The 27,005-nt window shown below is 37.6% G+C and overlaps 1 protein-coding gene across 1 annotated transcript in view; it reads left to right on the plus strand.

Moving 5' to 3' along the window:
• LOC138309031 (adenylyl cyclase-associated protein 1-like) overlaps positions 1-27,005 on the plus strand; it is a 93,682-nt gene that overhangs the window by 40,757 nt on the left and 25,920 nt on the right. The gene's annotated exons all lie outside the window — the stretch shown is intronic.

Here is a 27,005-nt window from a genome sequence, read left to right on the forward strand (position 1 = left end):
GTGGAAGTCGGTGGTGAGTCCTAAAAAAAAGTAGAATATGAATGGAAAGGTTTGTTAGAGCTTTTTGACAGAGAGATTATCTCAGGTTTGTTAAGTAGATCTCTTCTCAGTATTGTCCCACCTTGACATGGATGGGAGAGTGGGGGGTCCTTTTTCATTCTATTCTACTTTGATACATGATGTTGAGGCATTTTTGTCTTTTACACTCATCTCTTGTCTGTGATTTAACTTTTCCTATAGGTTATGTTCTTGGGCTTGATTTTCATTGTGTCTTGAATTCATTAAGTTGTAGTACCTATCTGATAGAACAGTCATGTTGACCTGCACTGGCTGGGGATCTCATTAGCAATTGTATTCTATTTAAATTAACTAGGTTACATAGTCACATTTTGGTTTTTTGATTTTTCAAACAAAAAATAATCTTCATTGTTAATACAGGTCCAGAGATTTCTTTAATTAACTTTATAAACTTTATCATGATAACACTAACTTATCCAATCAGTTGTTTCTAGCCATCCTCCTTTCAAACAGAAAGGTTTTTCTATTGATGCTGACTTCAGTCGACCTTTGCAATCCATTCCTACATGTTATCACATTATATAGATGTGAAACCAAGGCATTAGTCGATCTCTCACTGTCAGACACTCAAAGACAAGCAGTCGTTTGACATCGTCTCTGTTACAGCTCTTGGACCTTCCTACTTAATTAACAAATATCTTAAACCCTGCTAATAACTACACAGAATACTAGCCTTGCTACCCTTCAGGCAGATATAGACTGGCCTAAAAAGAGGTTAAGAAGATTCCATTATAGACTTGAAGGGGTATGGGCAGATTAGCTAACGTCAATAGTAGTACTTGATCTTTTGTTTTCTGTGTAGACACGCCTTCCTGTTGGACGGTTGTCAAGAGGTGTCACCAATATTTAGTTAATGCTGGTATATAAATTATGAAATGTGATGTCATGCTATAATATTTGATAGAGGATATTTATTATATTATCCATGTGGTGATTTGATCTCAGAAATAAGATGACAAAGATGCTATTATCTTTGTCCTAATTGCATATAAGGAGCAGAAGAATTGTAGAAGGGGGAGGCGAGGCAGGAGTTGGGGCATTGTCTCTTACTGTTAATCTTTTCAAGGTCATTAGACAAAAGGTCAAGGTCACTCTAGTGTAAGAAAAGTTCATTTTGAAACAATGAATCAGTACAAATTACGAAGATTTCCTACACAAATCAAAGTAAAAAGCCTTCAGATGGTTCACTGTCTAATGTCTCCATTGCATCAGACTTTCCTAAATATTCCTTAACTATGTGAACATATTAAAATGTAAAGGCCCAGTTGACCTCTTGCAGTAATTTGTATTTTTGTAGTTTAAAGTTGTATTTCTTATAATTTTCACAACCCATCACAAACTCTCATAAAACATACAATGTGTGAATATGCATGTTTATATATGATGGTTCAGATCCATGAAACCACCAATATACTATTGACATAGCGGTAAATGTCGCATGAAATATAACACGTTTTGAAAGAACCGCCACAGTCAACGTCATGTTTCAAACTTTCGGGTAACATCGGAAAACCGAGTTGCATCACGTGACCGACATCGGAGATAACCGTATAGATCGGAACCTCCCGAGACGTATCACGTGGTCAATATTGGCAATACCCGTACATATCGGAATAGATCGGAACAGTTCAGATACTTTCGAGCTATTTTAAACGTGTACACGTTAAAAAAAAAATATTTTAATTTAATTGTTCATCAACTTTGCGAATTCGAACTTTACAAAAGTCAGTAAATATCGAAAGTTTAAAACTTAGAGAGGGGGGGGAAATATGTAGAACTCTCTAAATACTTTTTCTATGCCAAAAATACAAAAAATCACAGACCATACAACTTTAAGAATAAGATTTGTATTGTATTTTAGTAAAATCAAAAGCATTCCCAAGTGTAATTGTTTGAACATGTTCTTTTGACGTCTGAGTTAGGAGATATCATTAAATGTGAAACATGCAAATAAATTTAACTTCTTGGAGTTTAAAAATTAGATTTACATTGTTGTATTAGCTACATCAGAAGAATTTGCAGGCATAATAGTTTGAACATGTTTCTTTAAAACTAAACTTACGAGAAAATCTTTTTAAGTAGCCTCAGTTAGATTATTTAGAAAATTCTTTCAAAGACTTGAATTTGTTTTATGGGTGAGGAAAGAATTTCGCGGATGTTTTGAATAATTTAAATTGAGCTGGAGCCTATTATGTGGAAACTAATTGTGATTTAACACCTAATAATTGTCATCTTCGGCCATTTTTGTTTGTTGGAGAAAATGTTGAGGAGATGAAAATTCAACCATTAGTGTTGGGGAATCATCGATGGGTTTGTTGGGTTTTAAACATGAGGGCGGCTAGGCCAGGTGTTAAGATGTTTAGCACCATCACCACTGACAGACGATTCACAAAACTCCACTTCTCAAAGACATTTTGAAAGACCAGGCCACAAGTAGTCTGACAAATTAGCAAATTTTCAGTGTGAAGTTAAAAAATTGATGGATTCAACACGGTATGAAGATTCTGATAAACCGTGTATATATCTGGGAGGGTAAGGCTCACTGTGTATATATCTGGGAGGGTAAGGCTCAACGTGTCTATAACTGTAGTCCATGCTTTACAGAAAAACATTGAAGAATGTTTTGAAAACACCATTGTAGAGTTTGGATTTGTTGATAACAATGGCATTGTGGCATTTTATACCTGTGTGGGAGGATAGAACTCAGATAGGAAAATAAACCTACAGGAATTAATGGAATTCAGCAAAATTATATGCTTTAATTTTTTCGTGTGATTTGAAACCGTCTCCTCCTCCCAACTCCAACCCACCCCTCCTGCTATTTATGTACATACTACCTATTTTTTCCATTTGTTATTTGCAAAAATAAATCTATAAAAATCATAATGTAACGGTACTCTGAAATCTCATTGTTTTGCGAGATGCTCCGCTTAATCTGTAATAATGATTGGTTGCATGTATAACTGGGGAAGCTTTGCACCAGTACTTTCGTTTATCTCTGTTTCATACCATGCAATTTTCAAGACATGCTAGGTCACATGTCTATACTCGCAAAGTACAGCCACAAAATATAGAGTGTGGGTGGGGGGACCTGGAATTGAAGGAGGGATACAATAGTAACATGTTCAAATTGTATCGGTCACTGTTGATTTAAAGCATTTAACATTTCACTTAAAGCTTTGCAAAAACACAGAACTTCAGAAAATTGGGAAAATCAAAAATAACACTCAATCTATATTGAAGCCTTAAGGCCTCGTAGAAGAGAGTAAAGGACTAATTAAAATTAGCACATTCCTTTAAATAAACCCTGAGGCTTCTGAGAAAAGTGATTCACTACCTTATAGGTAACAGGCTTTTAAACTATCTCATTTTTACCATCAAAGATGAATTTTTGTGTGCAGCAGATGGATACAACATCTGGCGTTGTTGTATATTATATAGACAATCAATCAGGCGGGGGTATGTATTATTGTACAATGTTGGTCACTCACCCTCAAACACGAAGTTTGGATTATTTACAGATTTAAACTCAATTCCGTATCACAATCCAGATATTAAACAGATAAATATATACCTTAATTACTTTTCTCATATTAAATCTAATGCTTTATGGGAGAAAGAATTCTGGATGTAAATTCTACAGCAACATTTGATTATAAAACATTCGGAGATTCAAAGGGGGTTTAATCGTGGTTTTATCAGCCTCAATCTCCAATCACCTGAAATGTATTCCGTTTGAATTAGAAAGGCTGCGAGATTGGACCTGTGCTTTCTAAAAACATTTAACATAACTTTTGGTATTATAATCTTTCATGTTGAGTTTGAAGTGAATACAGATCAAAATATGTTTGTAGTTTCTAAGGAATTTAATTCGTAAGTTGATAAATTTACAGCAAATTTGGAATATTTTTATCAAGTACACGTTGCTTTTTAAGATCTTAACCAGAATTTGTTTTTGGAGTAAAGATAACATACTGTCACTTCTGTATTTGTGCCTCTCCTCCTCTCTATATCTGACCGGGTCTCCTCCAATTCCTTCATTAGAGAAACATCCATATTCTTCGTCCCTAGAGAGTCCTTATGACATAATTTTTCCTGCCTCCACATATATATATATAAATAAGTGTATTTTTTAATTGCCAGATGAATGGTCACATATTACCTCTATCTCTCTTCCATTGGCCGGCGAGTTTTGAAAACTAAGTGGGGCAGTTTCCAGGAACTGACCACAAGTTGATGTTTTTTCTCAGGACACTCTGGCCTTCTCCCACCTCCTAAACCTGTCCTTAAAAGACCCTGGTTGTTAAACAAAATAAACTCACACAAAAATAAATGTAAAAACACACAAAAATAAATGTAAAAACACAAAAAAATAAATGTATGTACGGCAATGATTCTTCATTAGCATCAAAGATGTAAGCTGAAAGTGGAGTGAGACAAAGAAATGAGGGGGAGGGGGAGGGTGGGGGAGATGAGGATACACGACTGATATTAATTTGAAGAGAGGGGGGAGATTTAGAAAACAACTCTGATATCATTGTCAGATAGACCTATGTAAAGGTTAGATAACAATGTAAATTTCCCCACAAAGTGATTGAACATAGCTATTTACTTCATCTTATTACCAGTCGCTGCACTTATCTTCCATTCACCAATTAACCAGGACAAATTTTTTAGCAGAAATTTTTTTCACTAAAGACATAAAATTAATGTAAATTTTGTCATAAGGACATAAAATTGATGTTAATTTGGCATAAAGGAATAAATTTGCCAGATAATAGGTACAAAAAAATCATTATATCCCCTTAATTCTGTGAGCAGATGGAGTTTAAAAATGTCGTCTTCTGGTCATTGAGTATAAAAGTGTTGTTTGTGTACAAAATGGCAATATCAGCTGTGTCGTCTGTGGTTAAAATGGCCATATCATTTTGTGGTGATTTAAGACGATATTTGATGTCTTGTTTTTGTAATGATATAGGAGGTTAGCGAATGATCTGATGTGACTTCATCACATGACAAATACATTATCAGGTATTACGTAAATAGATGGCACTTGTTAGCTAAATGACTTTGGAAACGATTTTCATCATGCTAAAATTACGATGATATTTATCTGTTTTGGTAGATTGTCTATCTTACCCTATCTATTCACTGCTCATTATAGGTTTGGCATGGAGTTGGTGATTTGATGGGATACACTTAGATACTTATATACTCTTATTTATCTAATTAATGTGTAATTGTTTAAACAATTTATCATATACGTATGTCCCACAATCTAAGTACACAGAGGACATATCAAAAGGATTTAACCACAGTCACATTTCAATTTAAATTTCAATACAATAAAACCTGCATTAGTGACCACCTTTGTATAACAACCCCCTGCTTAATAAGACCATTTGTTGGTGTCCTGCGTTAGTGACCACCTGCTTAATAAGACCATTTGTTGGTGTCCTGCGTTAGTGACCACCTGCTTAATAAGACCATTTGTTGGTGTCCTGCGTTAGTGACCACCTGCTTAATAACAACCACCTGCTTAATAAGACCATTTGTTGGTGTCCTGCGTTAGTGACCACCTGCTTAATAAGACCATTTGTTGGTGTCCTGCGTTAGTGACCACCTGCTTAATAAGACCATTTGTTGGTGTCCTGCGTTAGTGACCACCTGCTTAATAAGACCATTTGTTGGTGTCCTGCGTTAGTGACCACCTGCTTAATAAGACCATTTGTTGGTGTCCTGCATTAGTGACCACCTCTGTATAACAACCACCTGCTTAATAAGACCATTTGTTGGTGTCCTGCGTTAGTGACCACCTGCTTAATAAGACCATTTGTTGGTGTCCTGCGTTAGTGACCACCTGCTTAATAAGACCATTTGTTGGTGTCCTGCGTTAGTGACCACCTGCTTAATAAGACCATTTGTTGGTGTCCTAAAAAGACCATTTGTTGGTGTCCTGCGTTAGTGACCACCTGCTTAATAAGACCATTTGTTGGTGTCCTGCGTTAGTGACCACCTGCTTAATAAGACCATTTGTTGGTGTCCTGCATTAGTGACCACCTCTGTATAACAACCCCCTGCTTAATAAGACCATTTGTTGGTGTCCTGTGTTAGTGACCACCTGCTTAATAAGACCATTTGTTGGTGTCCTGCGTTAGTGACCACCTGCTTAATAAGACCATTTGTTGGTGTCCTGCGTTAGTGACCCCTCTGTATAACAACCACCTGCTTAATAAGACCATTTGTTGGTGTCCTGCGTTAGTGACCACCTGCTTAATAAGACCATTTGTTGGTGTCCTGCGTTAGTGACCACCTGCTTAATAAGACCATTTGTTGGTGTCCTGCATTAGTGACCACCTCTGTATAACAACCACCTGCTTAATAAGACCATTTGTTGGTGTCCTGTGTTAGTGACCACCTGCTTAATAAGACCATTTGTTGGTGTCCTGCATTAGTGACCACCTGCTTAATAAGACCATTAATTGGTGTCCTGTATTAGTGACCACCTCTGTATAACAACCACCTGCTTAATAAGACCATTTATTGGTGTCCTGCGTTAGTGACCACCTGCTTAATAAGACCATTTATTGGTGTCCTGCGTTAGTGACCACCTGCTTAATAAGACCATTTGTTGGTGTCCTGCATTAGTGACCACCTGCTTAATAAGACCATTTGTTGGTGTCCTGCATTAGTGACCACCTCTGTATAACAACCACCTGCTTAATAAGACCATTTGTTGGTGTCCTGTGTTAGTGACCACCTGCTTAATAAGACCATTTGTTGGTGTCCTGCATTAGTGACCACCTCTGTATAACAACCACCTGCTTAATAAGACCATTTGTTGGTGTCCTGTGTTAGTGACCACCTGCTTAATAAGACCATTTGTTGGTGTCCTGCATTAGTGACCACCTCTGTATAACAACCACCTGCTTAATAAGACCATTTGTTGGTGTCCTGTGTTAGTGACCACCTGCTTAATAAGACCATTTGTTGGTGTCCTGTGTTAGTGACCACCTGCTTAATAAGACCATTTGTTGGTGTCCTGCATTAGTGACCACCTCTGTATAACAACCACCTGCTTAATAAGACCATTTGTTGGTGTCCTGCGTTAGTGACCACCTGCTTAATAAGACCATTTGTTGGTGTCCTGCGTTAGTGACCACCTGCTTAATAAGACCATTTGTTGGTGTCCTGTATTAGTGACCACCTCTGTATAACAACCACCTGCTTAATAAGACCATTTGTTGGTGTCCTGTGTTAGTGACCACCTGCTTAATAAGACCATTAATTAGTGTCCTGCATTAGTGACCACCTCTGTATAACAACCACCTGCTTAATAAGACCATTTGTTGGTGTCCTGTGTTAGTGACCACCTGCTTAATAAGACCATTAATTAGTGTCCTGTATTAGTGACCACCTCTGTATAACAACCACCTGCTTAATAAGACCATTTGTTGGTGTCCTGTGTTAGTGACCACCTGCTTAATAAGACCATTTGTTGGTGTCCTGCGTTAGTGACCACCTGCTTAATAAGACCATTTGTTGGTGTCCTGCGTTAGTGACCACCTGCTTAATAAGACCATTTGTTGGTGTCCTGCATTAGTGACCACCTCTGTATAACAACCACCTGCTTAATAAGACCATTTGTTGGTGTCCTGTGTTAGTGACCACCTGCTTAATAAGACCATTTGTTGGTGTCCTGTGTTAGTGACCACCTGCTTAATAAGACCATTTGTTGGTGTCCTGCATTAGTGACCACCTCTGTATAACAACCACCTGCTTAATAAGACCATTTGTTGGTGTCCTGCATTAGTGACCACCTCTGTACAACATCCACCTGCTTAATAAGACCATTTGTTGGTGTCTTGCATTAGTGACCACCTCTGTACAACGACCACCTGTTTAATACGACAATTTGTTGGTGCTCCAAAGGACCAATGTCCACCTTTAAAGACCACTTTACTAGATGTTTCCTTTGTCTTCAGTGTTATCATTTAGACAGGGGGGATGGGTCGAAAACCGGAGTATTCAGACGTCTCTAAATCCTGACCTCTCAAAACTTTTAAATGATAAAAAAGGACCCAACAAAGTCAAAATTCTCTGACTTAGTTATATTATATGTTAATGTCAATGCTTTTTTTGTTGGGGATAGGCCTTTCTGTGTTCTATTTTTCTGTATTTTCTGTAGTACGCTAATCCACTCAAAGTTGTTGGCTGTAGTCATGGAATTAAAAAAGCTACAACGTGCCATTGTGAGTTTATCTCCTGTTAAGTACTTAATGTCTTGAGCTCCAATTTCCGAGTTAAAAACTCGTTAACCTGTACGGAAAACCGTCTCATTGTTAAAATCGCCTAATCTAATTTCTGGTCCATCCTCTTTTTTACTGTCAAAGTTAAATACAAACATGTTTTTAACTTTGGACGTTATCGGAATATTTCACGAAACTTTCCTCAAATTAGGTTAAAAGGCATGCATAGCAAGAAGCCAAAATTGTAGGGGGAGATAATTAGAGCTGTGAGCTTTATTTCCAACTTCTATTATTTCTTTATTATTTTTTCTTATGTCTGAAGAATTAGATTTGTCAGGTATGAAACTTAAAAAAATGGTTTTTTATCCTTCTGCCAGAAAAAATTTGCCTACTCATGAAAGAGTTTCTTTTCTCGTTCTTTTTTTTAGGAACATATTGTACTTATGTTGAAAAGGTCTCTTTTTTTTGTGAAAGTGAAAATATATTCCAAGATAAATAACAATTGAGTGTAACCCAAAAACTGATGATATTTAGATAAAGTGATATTAATTAGTTATTTACATGTATCTTCAAGTCGAGTATGCATGAAAATATGTACCGTATACAATCCAAGAAGCACACAGTACGCTTAGAAATTGAGAATAGTGCGGCAACATTAATTACTTCTAATTTTAGACCTTCACAAAATTATTGCAAAACATAAACCACAAATCAATTTGCAAAAGAAATGAAATAAAGAAACTATATTCATATTTTATCTTCTGCCTTTAATAAAGATTTAAATTGAAGTGAGATTGATACTACAGAAAGAGGATGGGTGATTATGGGTTAAATACGGTATGCGAAAAATAAAGATAGCTTACCATTATTCCCCATTATTGTTAGTAATTTTTGGAACTATTGTTTACAGACAAACAATGATGTAATATTGTGGTAGCATTAAAAATCCAATCTTCTCAAGTCATAATAAAAATTTTAAAAATTAAAAAAAAAATCCATCTTGATTGTTTTGTTACAAGATCGTTTTTTTACAGCCAAAACATTAAACTGAAACATGTGTAGATTTATTTATGAAGAGAAAGTGGATTTTAAATGATGATAACAATTAGTATCTTATCATAAAACATTTCAGAGATAACAATCTTGAAGAGAAAGTGAATTTTCTGTGATGACTCTGGCATTTAAAAGGAACAATTATCTCCTCAATAATATTACCTTGATCAGTAATGTGAGGTTTGAAGGCGGTTGAAGTGGCTCGGTCTATTTTATGTGTTTCTAATTATAGAGGAGCATGCTAACTTTTCAGTTTTACATGATTCGCAACAGCTTAAAAATTCATCTCTTAATTTGATATTAAATTTTTTGTACTTAACAACTTTCAATTAAGATCACAAGTTTAATGAAAAATACTATTTTAATTACCCTGGTGTATTAGTTATGATTTGGCTCTTAGTAATATGATCATAGACTAAAGATGCTGTATGAGGATGAAAACTAGTATAAATTGTGAAAGCAACTTTTCTGGAAAAATCACATCATCTAACCATCTAAATTCATTTGTGTCTAATATGGATAATTTCTGTCCCTTTTTCACATAAACTTTTATTTGGCTTCTAACATGTACGTCTGTTCATGTTTGTCTAATCTAACATAACATGAACAGGCCCTGTAGACCTTTTGTGTTTTAATTACAGAATATTGAACCAAGTCTGTGATGTCAAAACATAGCATGAACAGGTCCTGTAGACCTTTTGTGTATTAATTACAGAATATTGAACCATTTTATGATGTCAGAACTTAGCATGAACAGGTCCTGTAGACCTTTTGTGTATTTTAATTACAGAATTTTACACCAAGTCTGTGATGTCAGAACTTAGCATGAACAGGCCCTGTAGACCTTTTGTGTATTTTAATTACAGAATTTTACACCAAGTCTGTGATGTCAGAACTTAGCATGAACAGGTCCTGTAGACCTTTTGTGTATTAATTACAGAATATTGAACCATTTTATGATGTCAGAACTTAGCATGAACAGGTCCTGTAGACCTTTTGTGTATTTTAATTACAGAATTTTACACCAAGTCTGTGATGTCAGAACTTAGCATGAACAGGCCCTGTAGACCTTTTGTGTATTAATTACAGAATATTGAACCAAGTCTGTGATGTCAAAACATAGCATGAACAGGCCCTGTAGACCTTTTGTGTATTAATTACAGAATATTGAACCAAGTCTGTGATGTCAGAACTTAGCATGAACAGGCCCTGTAGACCTTTTGTGTATTAATTACAGAATCTTACACCAAGTCTGTGATGTCAGAACTTAGCATGAACAGGCTCTGTAGACCTTTTGTGTATTAATTACAGAGTCTTAACAAGAAGTCTGTGATGTCAGACAGTTCACCTACCCAACCATGCTAACAACTGACAAGGGAGATAATTAGAGGTTTATCTCCCCTTTTGTATGGAGCACTGATATGACACTGCTTAACATTTCAAGGTCACTACAAGGTCACAATACCAACAGTTAATGATTTAAACATCTCCTAGAGCTGCCTAAAATTGATGGCAAAAATTAAGAATTGCATCTTTAATGAGTTGAGCACTTACAGCCTAGAGAAAATGTTAGAAAGCAGCAAAGCCATAGTCTGCATGTGGAAAGTTGATTTTTTTTGAAAATATAGGAAATTAAAACTTCATGTCCTAATCACGCTGTTGTCCCTGGAGATGGACTCGATGTTATCTAAAAACAACAAAACCTGTCTTAGTGACAACCTCAGTGTAATGACCACCTCATTAATCAGGCCTTTTTCTAGGATCCCACAAATGTTAACCAATACAGGGGTTTCGAGATCCCAAAAGTATGTGGGTAAAGTTCAATTTACCGATTATCCAACCTTTGGATTATCCAACCTTCGTCATTTGATGTGAGTTTCATGACGTCGTAATCACTGGAAGGTGGGACTTATCAACGATAAATTGTACTTTGCCCACGTAGTTTTGGGATCTCGAAAGTGTAGTATTCAACCTTTATAAGACCATCTGGCTATAAAGACCATTTACCTGCTTAAAAAGACCTTTTTCCTAAGAACCCCAATGTAAACCAATTTAACCTTTGCATAAAGACTATCTGGCTGTGAAAGAACATTTTCCCTCTGTCTCTTGGCTGCAGTCTTTACAGATAGGCTGGACTGTACATACAAAATGTAGCTGAAATGAAATTAGAGTTTTAAAATCTAACGCCAATTCTCTTTAGCATTTATAAACTAAATCTCAGGAACATGTTAATATATATGTATCCAATGTTTTAATGTCATTCTCGGCCTGTCCCGTACTGTCTAGCCCCATCCCATTGCTTTGTCCCGTTGCTCGTCCCATTTCTATTGAAGCCTTGTATATCTTCCATACATTTCTAGTTAAAATTATAATTAATCTGATAATGAACCCATGCTGTCATAAGACCACCCCTTTTAATTGGAATACAATAAAATGTTCCAAACGGTTATTTCATTATTCTGAATTAAGTCTGCCTTTCCTGTTGAATCAAAGTTAGTGAATTTTATAGGCCGATGGGTCTACTATATGACGAGTAAAATAGGGCCAGAAATATATAGTTAAGGTTCCATAATAATACACAGACAAAGCTGTAATGAATTTTCCAAGGAATTGGTGGCGGTTTTATTTACATATAAAATTTCCATAAAACCTGTGTTTGAACTAAAAGAAATGATGGCATTAAAATTACTGGCTTCATAGCGTAGTATAAACATATGTTTAACCTCAAATTCTGTTTAAAGTTGAAACTTTGAAAGCATCAAATTTTGTTTTTATTTTATAAAATACATTCTTGAGTCCTTGAAACACCTATAAATTGCTGTATTTTCCCATGAAATGTGTTGTAGGTATGTTTAGGAGAAACTTTAAAACGTTCAAAGTTCTATTTAGCTCAACATCATCTGTTTTAAGCTAAAAAATTTATTTTGAGTTCCTGTCTATAGAACTGAATAGCAGTGAGCTTGTATGTTGTATCAAAGATCAACTAATGTACATGTATTGTTAGCTTGATAATGTATGTTTTAATTTAATAACAAACCAATGACAAAGCTAACAATACAGGATGTCCTTACTGACCACTGCCTTATTGACATCTGGTAATGTCTGGCCATCTCTTCAAAATCAAAACTATAGTTTAGACTATTCTGTTTTATGTAATTATATGTATAGTGTCTATGTAAAATCATTGGCTGGACATATCTTACATTTGATGTTGTATTACTCTGATGAAATGATTTTATGTTGTAAAATGTTTGACACTTTAATAGAACAATTGATTGATTGACTATTGATAGACACTGGGTTTGTCCCTCACAGTGTCGATGTAAACATTTTCCTTATCAATTAACAAGCCAGATATCCAATACCGCAGTCTCCCAAGACACACACCACACACTCTATACAGGCACCACACCACATACATGGGAGACTGTCCTTAGATGACCCTGGCTGTTAATAGCACCACACCACATACATGGGAGACTGTCCTTAGATGACCCTGGCTGTTAATAGCACCATACCACATACATGGGAGACTGTCCTTACATGATCCTGGCTGTTAATAGCACCACACCACATACATGGGAGCCTGTCCTTAGATGACCCTGGCTGTTAATAGCACCACACCACATACATGGGAGACTGTCCTTAGATGACCCTGGCTGTTAATAGCACCACACCACATACATGGGAGACTGTCCTTAGATGACCCTGGCTGTTAATAGCACCACACCACATACATGGGAGACTGTCCTTAGATGACCCTGGCTGTTAATAGCACCACACCACATACATGGGAGACTGTCCTTAGATGACCCTGGCTGTTAATAGCACCACACCACATACATGGGAGACTGTCCTTAGATGACCCTGGCTGTTAATAGCACCACACCACATACATGGGAGACTGTCCTTAGATGACCCTGGCTGTTAATAGCACCACACCACATACATGGGAGACTGTCCTTAGATGACCCTGGCTGTTAATAGCACCACACCACATACATGGGAGACTGTCCTTAGATGACCCTGGCTGTTAATAGCACCACACCACATACATGGGAGACTGTCCTTAGATGACCCTGGCTGTTAATAGCACCACACCACATACATGGGAGACTGTCCTTAGATGACCCTGGCTGTTAATAGCACCACACCACATACATGGGAGACTGTCCTTAGATGACCCTGGCTGTTAATAGCACCACACCACATACATGGGAGACTGTCCTTAGATGACCCTGGCTGTTAATAGCACCACACCACATACATGGGAGACTGTCCTTAGATGACCCTGGCTGTTAATAGCACCACACCACATACATGGGAGACTGTCCTTAGATGACCCTGGCTGTTAATAGCACCATACCACATACATGGGAGGCCGTCCTTAGATGACCCTGGCTGTTAATAGCACCACACCACATACATGGGAGACTGTCCTTAGATGACCCTGGCTGTTAATAGCACCACACCACATACATGGGAGACTGTCCTTAGATGACCCTGGCTGTTAATAGCACCACACCACATACATGGGAGACTGTCCTTAGATGACCCTGGCTGTTAATAGCACCATACCACATACATGGGAGACTGTCCTTACATGATCCTGGCTGTTAATAGCACCACACCACATACATGGGAGCCTGTCCTTAGATGACCCTGGCTGTTAATAGCACCACACCACATACATGGGAGACTGTCCTTAGATGACCCTGGCTGTTAATAGCACCACACCACATACATGGGAGACTGTCCTTAGATGACCCTGGCTGTTAATAGCACCACACCACATACATGGGAGACTGTCCTTAGATGACCCTGGCTGTTAATAGGACGTTAATGTAATCAACTAATCATCCAGTCCAATAAATGTTTTACAACTCAATATGGTAAGATTTAATTGTATGTAAGATAGTATTACTGTAAAGGTGAGAACTTGTGCTCTTCAGGAGCACCTGGTCCTGTGTAGTAATTACAGTGAAGCCTCATTATCTTTATACATATAACACAAAGACCGTTGTACTGTATATTCTCATATACTTTTTAATCTAATATGCCATAACTGTCGGCAGTATCCAATTCAATGTAATGATTTGTGTTGAATGTTTATGCCTCCCTACTTTAATTGATTTAAAGTTGAGTCAGTTTTATACTCTGTCTATATGTCTTTCTTTTTTTTTACATCTTGAAACATAATTTCTAGGATCTATTCCTTTGAAGTTATAAAGTAATTGAAATTTGATTATAAAACAATAATAATGTGTCAAACTTTTCTTATATACTAAAAAAAAAGCAGTCTTCATTCTTTTGTTCTCTTTCTTTGTTCTTGCTGTCCTGTTTGATCTACCGTTGTTTATTTTCCTGATAATCTGGTTTGTTTACGTCCCCACCTGATGATGGTGCTGTAGACACAAAGAAAACCAAACCCTCACGGTGCCACTAGATATATTTGTTTTGTGCAGCTATAACCACACTGTGTTTAATCTTTAAATTGTACTTTTGTTGAAAACCATCTGGAAAAATATGAGCATGGTGTGTATCCTAGCAGTTTACTGAGGTTGGTGTTGCTTGAGTTTCGAAATTTAGTTGTCTATAAGAGTTTTAAAGATGGTGAAGTTTGTGGTACAAGTCTAGCAGAACTTAAAATTTTTTGAAAGATGATGATTTTTCTTCAAATATTCTACATTTACTTGCTGTACAAGTGTTCTGCAAAGTTTTAACGATTTGAAGAAAAAAAAAGACAATATTCATGATATCTAAATCCTGTACCAGAGTTTAGTTGTCAAATTGACAAATTTATTTGAAGTGTGCCCTTGATAAGTGTATAACTATGCATTTTTACCAGAACACAAAGATGAATTTTCTGTACCTTCATTGTTCAGCTTGACCAGAAAATGTTTATTTAAGCTTACTAATGTCACGCTGAGCTTGTCCAGAAAATGTTTATTTAAGCTTACTAATGTCACGCTGAATGTGATTGCTGAAAATGTTTATTTAAGCTTACTAATGTCACGCTGAGCTTGACCAGAAAATGTTTATTTAAGCTTACTAATGTCACGCTGAGCTTGACCAGAAAATGTTTATTTAAGCTTACTAATGTCACGCTGAGCTTGACCAGAAAATGTTTATTTAAGCTTACTAATGTCACGCTGAGCTTGACCAGAAAATGTTTATTTAAGCTTACTAATGTCACGCTGAGCTTGACCAGAAAATGTTTATTTAAGCTTACTAATGTCACGCTGAATGTGATTGCTGTACGTGTATGTGGAATATTGGGACCTATAACCCAGCCGCTGGTAGCTCAGGTAATCCCACATAAAAAATTTAAGGTTTCTTTCACATTCCAAAACACTTGTGCTTCATTAAAATTTCACCCTATCAATTTCAAAAAATAGCTATGTCAGAGCTGAGAGTCAGAAATTTAAAAAGGAGAAAAAGAATTGAGAACTCTTTTAAGCAATGGCTATTTTTAGGTTTTACACCAATTTAAGATGAAATTATTAAACTGGTATGAAGGTATAGCCACTTTAATTGTCAGATTTTATGTTGCCTAGGATATCAACTACATCCTTCCATTATAATTCATGTACTAGTCTTCCTAAAACAAATAGTTGATATCACAGCTATTAGTGTCCATATACACAGCAGGCATCCTTTATACTCATTCAAGTGTAAAAAGATCCACTCGGTCACTTACGATGTGGACCCAATGAACCGCATACTTTCCAAATGAAAGGGAAATTTTGCTTCTAAAATCCATCAAATGTTTTCTGTCAAATTTCTACCATTTGCATATACTTTTTTTGCCTCAAATTGGTAAGTTTGTCTTTATTAGAAGTAGCAGGAAGACTAACTTCTCCAGATGTTTCTAGATGTTTATATGGATAGAAAAAAATATTACAACTTTCACTTTCAATATAGGTCATGTTGGGATTTTTGTGTGCCAAGCCTTCTGAAAATTTTATGGAGCAAAACTCTACTACGATAGCACAGGCATCATAGATATTCTAGTGTAGAAAAATACACTAGCTCATCACCGCTCTGAGGAAATGATAGGGAGGAAAACCACATGGCAATGTTTACATTATGCCATCAGCCAATCAGGGGGCTTCTCTACCTGCAGCACGATTTGAAGATGCCATTCAACTTTGACTGACAGTTGTCTATCTGCAGAACTTTTGAGAAAATTGACGGCTGAGAAATGGTTGTTGGGTTTGATATCGCCTCTGAGCAGAGCTTACTTTATAAGTAGGGAAGATTAATTTGATTGGAGAGAACATCGACAGTGAGGGATACATCTAACTAATTACTCGATTAGAGAGATTTAAGCTTACATTAGAGAGTCCACACTCGCTCTGCTGTATACAAGAGGTGGAAATCTCTATACACGATTCCCTACTGGTGTGGACATCATGTATGTAATCATATACACGTGATAAGCTAGTGTTGAATTTATAAAAAAAATGATTGGAAGATATCGTAAATAAATAAACATGATAAGCTAGTGTTTTATAGCGATCATAAAAACAATGGTTGTTTGATAGTAGGGGTTCATGTAGATGTGATATAAGATAGAATATACAAGAGAAGCAAGTTTATACTTCATGAACTTTATCATATATTGTTAGTGTATGTATGAGGATGTACAGTTCCAAGGAAAGTTACCTTGATCAATTTAGAATGGTGACATGATACCTAAAATATAGTGACATGATACCTTGAATATGATGAAATTGATGACATGATACCTGACATATGTGATATTGGCAACATGATACCGAGAATATGTGACATTGGTGACATGATACCTTTAATATGTGACATTGGTGACATGATACCTAGAATATGTGACATTGGTGACATGATACCTTGAATATGTGACATTGGTGACATGATACCTTTAATATGTGATATTGGTGACATGATACCTAGAATATGTGACATTTGTGACATGATACCTAGAATATGTGACATTGGTGACATGATACCTTGAATATGTGACATTGGTGACATGATACCTTGAATATGTGACATTGGTGACATGATACCTTGAATATGTGACATTGGTGACATGATACCTAGAACATGTGTATGACATGATACCTTGAATATGTGACATTGGTGACATGATACCTAGAATATGTGACATTGGTGACATGATACCTTGAATATGTGACATTGGTGACATGATACCTTGAATATGTGACATTGGTGACATGATACCTTGAATATGTGACATTGGTGACATGATACCTTTAATATGTGACATTGGTGACATGATACCTAGAATATGTGACATTGGTGACATGATACCTAGAATATGAGACATTGGTTACATGATACCTTGAATATGTGACATTGGTGACATGATACCTTTAATATGTAACATTGGTGAAGTGATACCTAGAATATGTGACAGTGGTGCACGTGACATGATACCTAGAATATGTGACAGTGATAAAATGATACCTTGAATATGTGACATTGGTGACATGATACCTTGAATATGTGACATTGGTGACATGATACCTTGAATATGTGACATTGGTGACATGATACCTTGAATATGTGACATTGGTGACATGATACCTTGAATATGTGACATTGGTGACATGATATCTTGAATATGTGACATTGATGACATGATACTTTGAATATGTGACATTGGTGACAGGATACCTTGAATATACGACATTGATGACATGATATCTAGAAATTGATGAAAAGTAAATACTCGATTTTGCACTCAATGACTATAAAATGTTAAAGCTATAATGTAAACCAATTTTAATTTTACAGCAGTAGTAGCCAAATTGAGGTTATTACAATAGATCTATTTCTGTAAATAAATGCATTGTGCCAAGGAAATTATGAAAATTGGATTATGATAAGGTAACTCTCTGCTTCCTATGATATGATGGATCCAGACTCCAGCATCACTAATACCCAATGAACCGGAACATTTATGGAACATAAGCGAGTCAATAGACCGTGTCATCACCCGCACACTGGCTAATATGTGTCCATATGTCTACGTATATCTATTACTTGAATAAGACCTTATATGATTTGAATCATAAAGAAACAATGGTGGTGTTTTATAAGAACACAGTACAATATTTCATTTTCAGATGCAGACATTTTTTATTTTATTTGCTTTTTTCGCTTTTATTTCTTGGCCACATGTAAAAAATGTAACTAAAATGAAATGTTCTACACAAAATGTGTCCTTTCTATCTCTTGATAAAAACAGCTTTAAGTCCAGACTTGTGATGTCATTTCTAGTGAAATTTTCGTATGTTTAATAGAAAATAATAATAAGATTAATTTTTAGATGTATAGACCCAAAACAGTACCATTTGTTTTATCTTTATAACTGAAAACTATGTAGATGTCTGACAACCTATCACTTGCTTTCCACCTCCGAGGTTCCAGTGTTCAGACCCATATTGAATTCATGGCTATAAGTTTGTGCTTTTTCTTAGGGAAACCCAATTTTTTTCTTCCAAAACCTGAATTGACTGAAACTGTTCATGAGCCCTAAATGAAAGTAAATAATAGAAGTTATTATTAACAAATTGTTCAAATTTGTTAAAAATAAATGAACAAAGGGGCTTGCACCAGCATACACCTGTTGACCTTTACAGATGGAAGCCCTAGACTTATTAACCACCAAGTCGGCCTAGCACTGGGATCCAAAGTTTATGTTAATCTGACCTTTGATTTTAGCCTATTTTATTTTCACTCTTATAGGAAACAGGTTATCTTTCCCGATCAAATTATACTCTTCCAATATTTTCCAAATCTCTCGAGCTGATATCCAAATAAACAGACGGAGATTTGAGGAAATTCCTGACTTCTTCTGTTTAGGGCTGTCCATCTGTGGCCTATTGACTTTGTGTAAATAGTTAAATCTTTTTACACAAAATTGAAACCAGATCGAGGCTGGATGAGACATTCGAGATGTAAAGTAAGCAATATCTCTGCCCCCCTCCCCCCCCCCATAACCTCCAGTAGTTTTATGGATAAGCTAAAGCTATAGAGCTAAGATGAATGTTTGGATTTCCACATAGTCATGGTTTACAAAGTCTTCAAAAGTTTAAATAAAGATCCTTTCTCCTTTTACTTCATCAATAGAATTAAGAATGTCGCTCAAGAAAAAAGAGGGAAAATCTTCAACTATCATCAGCTGATTATAAGTTATACATGATCAAATGTTGCACCAGACAACATCTGTTTTAGAAATGGAAGCCGCTTATCACAATCTTAATCTGTTCCAAATTGTTTTCTAGACGTTTAATTTGCCTCCATAAAATCCTCTATCTGATGGGAAATTACAAAACAAATATAAAAGGGAGGCTACTGCTTACCTTTCTACTAAATTTCTGTCAAATTAAACAGATGTTTTCAGTCAGTCCAAAATTTCTGTATTGAAAACTGCCTAATTAAAGATCGTTTTTTTGTAACTGAAATAAAACTTGTCTCAGGAGACTTTTTGAGCTGCTGTAAATTCATCAATATTTTGGACGTTTCTCAACATACCTTGATTTAGGAAAATCCCTTGAATTTGAGAAAAAACAAAACAAAAAGCACAGCTTAATTTCAGCAAGGGAAAAACCTTGGGATCGGGAGGAGCTTTAAAAAGGAAGAGGTAATTCAGAATATCTTGGGGTAGGCATTTAGTTCACCATCATTTATTACTGTCGTAGCTTGTCTAGATGTTAATTTTGTTATAAGTTATTAATTTTAAGTCCTTAAGAATTTATTTTGATCATTTTTATGATGATTGGTGAAAGCCCTATAACTAAGCTCTGAACAAACTGCCTATTGTTTCAAACTTAACATTTGTGGATATTGAAATATGACTTTTAAATCACTTCATCAGAGAGACTTAAACTTCAAACGAGTTGTGTACGAAGCTGTGAAAGTTATTTTCGATGGTATAATTTCCTACATCTTGAATCATGTTTCAATATTTCCCTGTATTTGCTGTGCATCACAGACTGTGAATACCTTTGATGAGAACAGTGGAACAAAGAAAATGGTTTTATCCTGATTTCACATAAATGGAATGATGATAAAGTAACAACAGAAATAAAACACTACTTCATTCTTCAGCCAGGATGCAAAATGCTCTTGAATCAAAACATACACAAACAAGATCAGAATTACAGGAAGTGCTCATTTCAGCGTTGATTTCCACACGATGGGGGGTCTAGTACTCTGTGGACCTTCCCCTTGTTTATTTACGAACTCAACTTTCCATGAATGTAAATCTCGTAATTATTAACCCATATGTCCTCTCCATAGGAAGGCAACTTACAAATAGGTGTAGGACGAGGTTTGTGGTGGAGCTAACAAATAGGTGTAGGACGAGGTTTATGGTGGAGCTAACAAATAGGTGTAGGACGAGGTTTATGGTGGAGCTAACAAATAGGTGTAGGACGAGGTTTATGGTGGAGCTAACAAATAGGTGTAGGACGAGGTTTATGGTGGAGCTAACAAATAGGTGTAGGACGAGGTTTGTGGTGGAGCTAACAAATAGGTGTAGGACGAGGTTTGTGGTGGAGCTAACAAATAGGTGTAGGACGAGGTTTATGGTGGAGCTAACAAATAGGTGTAGGACGAGGTTTGTGGTGGAGCTAACAAATAGGTGTAGGACAAGGTTTGTGGTGGAGCTAACAAATAGGTGTAGGACAAGGTTTGTGGTGGAGCTAACAAATAGGTGTAGGACGAGGTTTATGGTGGAGCTAACAAATAGGTGTAGGACGAGGTTTATGGTGGAGCTAACAAATAGGTGTAGGACGAGGTTTGTGGTGGAGCTAACAAATAGGTGTAGGACGAGGTTTGTGGTGGAGCTAACAAATAGGTGTAGGACAAGGTTTATGGTGGAGCTAACAAATAGGTGTAGGACAAGGTTTGTGGTGGAGCTAACAAATAGGTGTAGGACGAGGTTTGTGGTGGAGCTAACAAATAGGTGTAGGACGAGGTTTGTGGTGGAGCTAACAAATAGGTGTAGGACGAGGTTTGTGGTGGAGCTAACAAATAGGTGTAGGACGAGGTTTGTGGTGGAGCTAACAAATAGGTGTAGGACAAGGTTTATGGTGGAGCTAACAAATAGGTGTAGGACGAGGTTTGTGGTGGAGCTAACAAATAGGTGTAGGACAGGTGTGAAGGACGAGGTTTGTGGTGGAGCTAACAAATAGGTGTAGGACGAGGTTTATGGTGGAGCTAACAAATAGGTGTAGGACGAGGTTTGTGGTGGAGCTAACAAATAGGTGTAGGACGAGGTTTGTGGTGGAGCTAACAAATAGGTGTAGGACGAGGTTTGTGGTGGAGCTAACAAATAGGTGTAGGACGAGGTTTGTGGTGGAGCTAACAAATAGGTGTAGGACGAGGTTTGTGGTGGAGCTAACAAATAGGTGTAGGACGAGGTTTATGGTGGAGCTAACAAATAGGTGTAGGACGAGGTTTGTGGTGGAGCTAACAAATAGGTGTAGGACAAGGTTTATGGTGGAGCTAACAAATAGGTGTAGGACGAGGTTTATGGTGGAGCTAACAAATAGGTGTAGGACGAGGTTTATGGTGGAGCTAACAAATAGGTGTAGGACGAGGTTTATGGTGGAGCTAACAAATAGGTGTAGGACGAGGTTTGTGGTGGAGCTAACAAATAGGTGTAGGACGAGGTTTATGGTGGAGCTAACAAATAGGTGTAGGACGAGGTTTATGGTGGAGCTAACAAATAGGTGTAGGACGAGGTTTATGGTGGAGCTAACAAATAGGTGTAGGACGAGGTTTGTGGTGGAGCTAACAAATAGGTGTAGGACGAGGTTTGTGGTGGAGCTAACAAATAGGTGTAGGACGAGGTTTGTGGTGGAGCTAACAAATAGGTGTAGGACGAGGTTTATGGTGGAGCTAACAAATAGGTGTAGGACGAGGTTTGTGGTGGAGCTAACAAATAGGTGTAGGACGAGGTTTGTGGTGGAGCTAACAAATAGGTGTAGGACGAGGTTTATGGTGGAGCTAACAAATAGGTGTAGGATGAGGTTTGTGGTGGAGCTAACAAATAGGTGTAGGACGAGGTTTGTGGTGGAGCTAACAAATAGGTGTAGGACGAGGTTTATGGTGGAGCTAACAAATAGGTGTAGGACGAGGTTTGTGGTGGAGCTAACAAATAGGTGTAGGACGAGGTTTGTGGTGGAGCTAACAAATAGGTGTAGGACGAGGTTTATGGTGGAGCTAACAAATAGGTGTAGGACGAGGTTTGTGGTGGAGCTAACAAATAGGTGTAGGACGAGGTTTGTGGTGGAGCTAACAAATAGGTGTAGGACAAGGTTTGGTGGAGCTAACAAATAGGTGTAGGACGAGGTTTTTGGGGGAGCTAACAAATAGGTGTAGGACGAGGTTTGTGGTGGAGCTAACAAATAGGTGTAGGATTGAGGTTTTGGTGGAGCTAACAAATAGGTGTAGGACGAGGTTTGTGGTGGAGCTAACAAATAGGGTAGGATTGAGGTTTCCATGGTGGAGAGGTGTAGGACGAGGTTTAGTGGTGGAGCATAACAAATGGGGTGTAGGACGAGGTTTGGGGTTGGAGCTAAACAAATAGGTGTAGGACAAGGTTTGTGGTGGAGCTAACAAATAGGTGTAAAGGTTTGTGGTGGAGCTAACAAATAGGTGTAGGACGAGGTTTGTGGTGGAGCTAACAATAGGTGTAATGAGGTTTGTGGTGGAGCTTTCCAAATAGGGAGGATGATTAGGGTTTCTTTGAGAATGATAGTGGTTTCCATGATAATTATTGGGTTTTCCATGCAATTGATTGGGGATTCCATGGTTCCCATAGTGGTTCTCAAAGTTATCATGACTGTGATCTATGTAACCATGGAAACATTCATTTTGTAAGTCAGTAATGTAGTTTACATACAATTTATTTGTTGGTAAGTATAAGGCAGACTTTATTTTTCTCAATAACTTGTTATTTTAAAAGTTTGTGTAAATCACCTGATTTTCCAGAAGAAGTGATTCAATTCTGTTAGCTTGTTGATGAGTTTAACAGCATCAGAGTAGTATTCAAACACACAGATTTACTCTGAACATTTAAAACAAGAATTTTCTGGTGGTCCCAAAATGTTTGTTTGGTTGGGTTAATTAATGCAGTTTGGTGAAACAAAAACTTTTACATATGTAAAAACAACACCTAGAACATAGCAGGCTTATATGATAACCCTCAGTCTGAACAAGATGGACTTTTCTCGTGTCTTACAAAATCCGACTTTCATCTCAGTTAGCCAGTAAGAAACAAAATTACTTGTGATGATTTTGTGCTATTTTCTGCTTGGAATGTTGAAAAATATCTGTCCAGGTATCTTTTGAGCCCTGCAGCATTTTATTAATTTGGCAGGAGTTTTTACAGATACGATCATTACTTCAACAGCTTGCATAAAATTAGAAAAATGGATTAATGAAACTCTCAGATGCCATTCAGAAACTTGGACTTAATACAGATAGGTTTGAACTCTGCTAGGGCCGGGGAAATCTGAAATGATAATATTTTCATTCATAAATCTAAATATCTGGATGTCTGGTTTATTAAAACTCGACATCTGTTTTCTGAAATTTATCCCAGTACCACACGGGCGGGTTGTTGTGCCATTGTGGGTCAAATACCCATCAAATTTGAGCTCTCCTGGAGTTGGAGGTATGACGTAGCTTGGACTTAGGAAACAGTGTGTTGTTAAAGTAGAAAGTAACCAACCACACACTGACGAGTTAGCCAATATTTGATATTTTAGGTTGTGAAAATAAATATCTGTCTCAGGTTCATTCTGTGTGTTTTCAGAAGTAAACCTGTTCTTGTTCTCAAAGAAAAAAATATTAACCTTTAACAAGCCTACTACATTTTTGACACTAGTCGAGTTCCTACTTTCCTTTAAGAGTTAAGACAAACATTCAACACTTTCCTTACTCTATCTCTTATGCATATGTTTGAACAATATGGGGGGTGTAGGGAACTTAAGACGGTGGAGTCCATCCAAATAGGTGTAGGACGAGGTTATATGGTGGAGCTAACAAATCGGTGTAGAGACAAGGTTTGTGGTGGAGCTAACAAAAGTTGTAGCGTGTAGTCGACAAATAGGGTTTGACAAGTTTGGTGGAGCTAACAAATAGGTGTAGGACAGAGGTTTGCTGGTGGAGCTAACAAATAATTAGGTGTAGGACGAGGTTTGTGGTGGAGCTAACAAATAGGTGGTAGGGACCGAGGTTTATGGTGGAGCTAACAAATAGGTGTAGGACGAGGTTTGTGGTGAGCTAACAAATAGGTGGTGTGGAGCTAACCAAATAGGTGTAGGACGAGGTTTATGGTGGAGCTAATCAGATAAGTAGGAATGCTAGGACGAGGTATTATGGTGGAGCTAACACAAATAGGTGCTAGGACGAGGTTTAATGGTGAGCTTACAAATTAGGTGTAGGACGAGGTTTATGTTGGAGCTAACAAATAGGGGTAGGACAAGGTTTGTGGTGGAGCTAACAAAATAGGACTGTATGTGAGACAAATAGGTTAGCGACGAGGTGATGGAGCTAACAAATAGGTGTAGACGAGTGTTTGTAGGACGAACAAAAAATTTAGGTATAGTCAGGTTTGGTGAGAGCTAAACAAATAGGGTGTAGAGACGAGGTTTGTGGTGGAGCTAAACAAAATTGGTGTAGGATCAGAGGTTTTGTGGTGGAGCTAACAAATAGGTGAGTAGGACGAGGGTTTATGGATGGAGCTAACAGAATAGTGTGTAGGACGAAGGTTTGTGGTGGAGCTCTACAAATAGGTGTAGGGACGAGGTTTATTGGTGGAGCTAACAAATCAGGTGTAGGACAACTAGGTTTGTGGTTGGAGCTAACAATTAGGTGTCAGGACGAGGTGTTAGCTAACTAAAATATTAGGACCAGGGTGGAAACTAACAAATAGGATGTAGGACGAGGTTTGATGGTGACGAGCTAACAACGAGGAGTAGGACCGAGAGGTTATATGTGTGGTAGCAAAATAAATAGGTGTACGGACAAGGTTTAGTGGTGGAGCTACACAAATAGGTTGTTGGAACAAGGTTTAATGGTGGAGCTAACAAATAGGGTGTAGGACGAGGTTTATGGTGGAGCTAACAAATAGGTGTAGGGACGAGGTATTATTGTGGAGCTTAACAAATAGGTGTAGGACAGGTTTGTGGTGGTAGGTTTGTGGTGGAGCTAACAAATAGGGTGTATAGGTCGAGGTTTGTGGTGGAGGCTAACAAATTAGGTAGGACAAGTAGGCTAACGTAGGTTTATGGTGGAGCTAACAAAAATAGGTGTAGGACAAGGTTGGAGCTAACACATGGTGGATGTGAGCTAGACAAATAGTGTGTAGGACGAGGTTGGAAACTAACAATGGTGGAGCTAACTCAAATAGGACGGTGTAGATAGGTTTAGACGAGGTGGTTATTGGTGGAACGAGTTTATGGTGGAAAAAGGCTAACAAATAGGTGTGATGGTGAGACAAATAGTTGAAGGACAAGGTTGGAGCTAACAAATAAGGTGTAGACGAGATGGTGAGCTAACTAATAGGCGTAGGACGAGGTTTATGGTGAGAAGCTAACAAATAGAATAGGTGTAGGACGAGGTTTATGTGGAAGCTAAACAAAATAGGTGTAGGAGGAGGTTTAGTGGAGGTGGAGGACAAGGTTTGTGGTGGGAGCCTAACAATATGGTGTGATGGTGGCTAACAATAGGTGAATGGAGACGAGGTTTTAATGGTGGTGGAGCTTATTGTGGACTAACAAAATTGCGTGTAGACGAGGACGAGGTTTAGGACGAGTTTAGGTGGATGCTAAACAATAGGGGTGTAGGAAATAGAAATCGTTGTAGGACGAGGTTTGGTGGTGGAGCTAACTAATACATGTCAAATAGGTATGTAGGACGAGGTTTATGGGTGGAGCTACAACAAATAGGTGTTAGGACGAGGTTTTTGGATGGTGGAGCTAACAAATAGGTGTAGACGAGGTAGGTTTGTGGGTTGGAGCTAACAAATAGGATAGGTTGTAGGACGAGGTTTGGTTGGTGGAGCTAACAAATAGGTTGTAGGACGAGCGGTTTTGTGGTTTGGAGCTAACCAAATAGGTGTAGGTGAGTTTATGGCTGCAGTAACAAATAGGTGGTAGGCGAAGTTTATGGTGGAGCTAACAAATAGGGTGTAGGACAAGGTTTTGTGGTGGAGCTAACAAATAGGTGTAGGACGAGGTTTATGGTGGAGCTAACAAATAGGTGTAGGACGAGGTTTATGGTGGAGCTTCTAAAAAGTTGTAATAAATTTCAGCGCGGAAGGGGTGGAAAGTGATGTATTCAGGGGATTTCTCAAGGCCTTATCATTTAGATTTCTATTCATGATAATGATTGAGGTTTTCACAGATTCCATTGTAATGATTGGGGTTTCCATGGTAATGATTGGGGTTTCCATGGTAATGATTGGAGTTTCCATGGTAATGATTGGGGTTTCCATGGTAATGATTGGGGTTTCCATGGTAATGATTGGGGTTTCCATGGTAATGATAGGGGTTTCCATGGTAATGATTGGGGTTTCCATGGTAATGATTGGGGTTT

This window comes from Argopecten irradians, chromosome 15, assembly GCF_041381155.1.
Source record: "Argopecten irradians isolate NY chromosome 15, Ai_NY, whole genome shotgun sequence".
Taxonomy (NCBI): domain Eukaryota; kingdom Metazoa; phylum Mollusca; class Bivalvia; order Pectinida; family Pectinidae; genus Argopecten; species Argopecten irradians.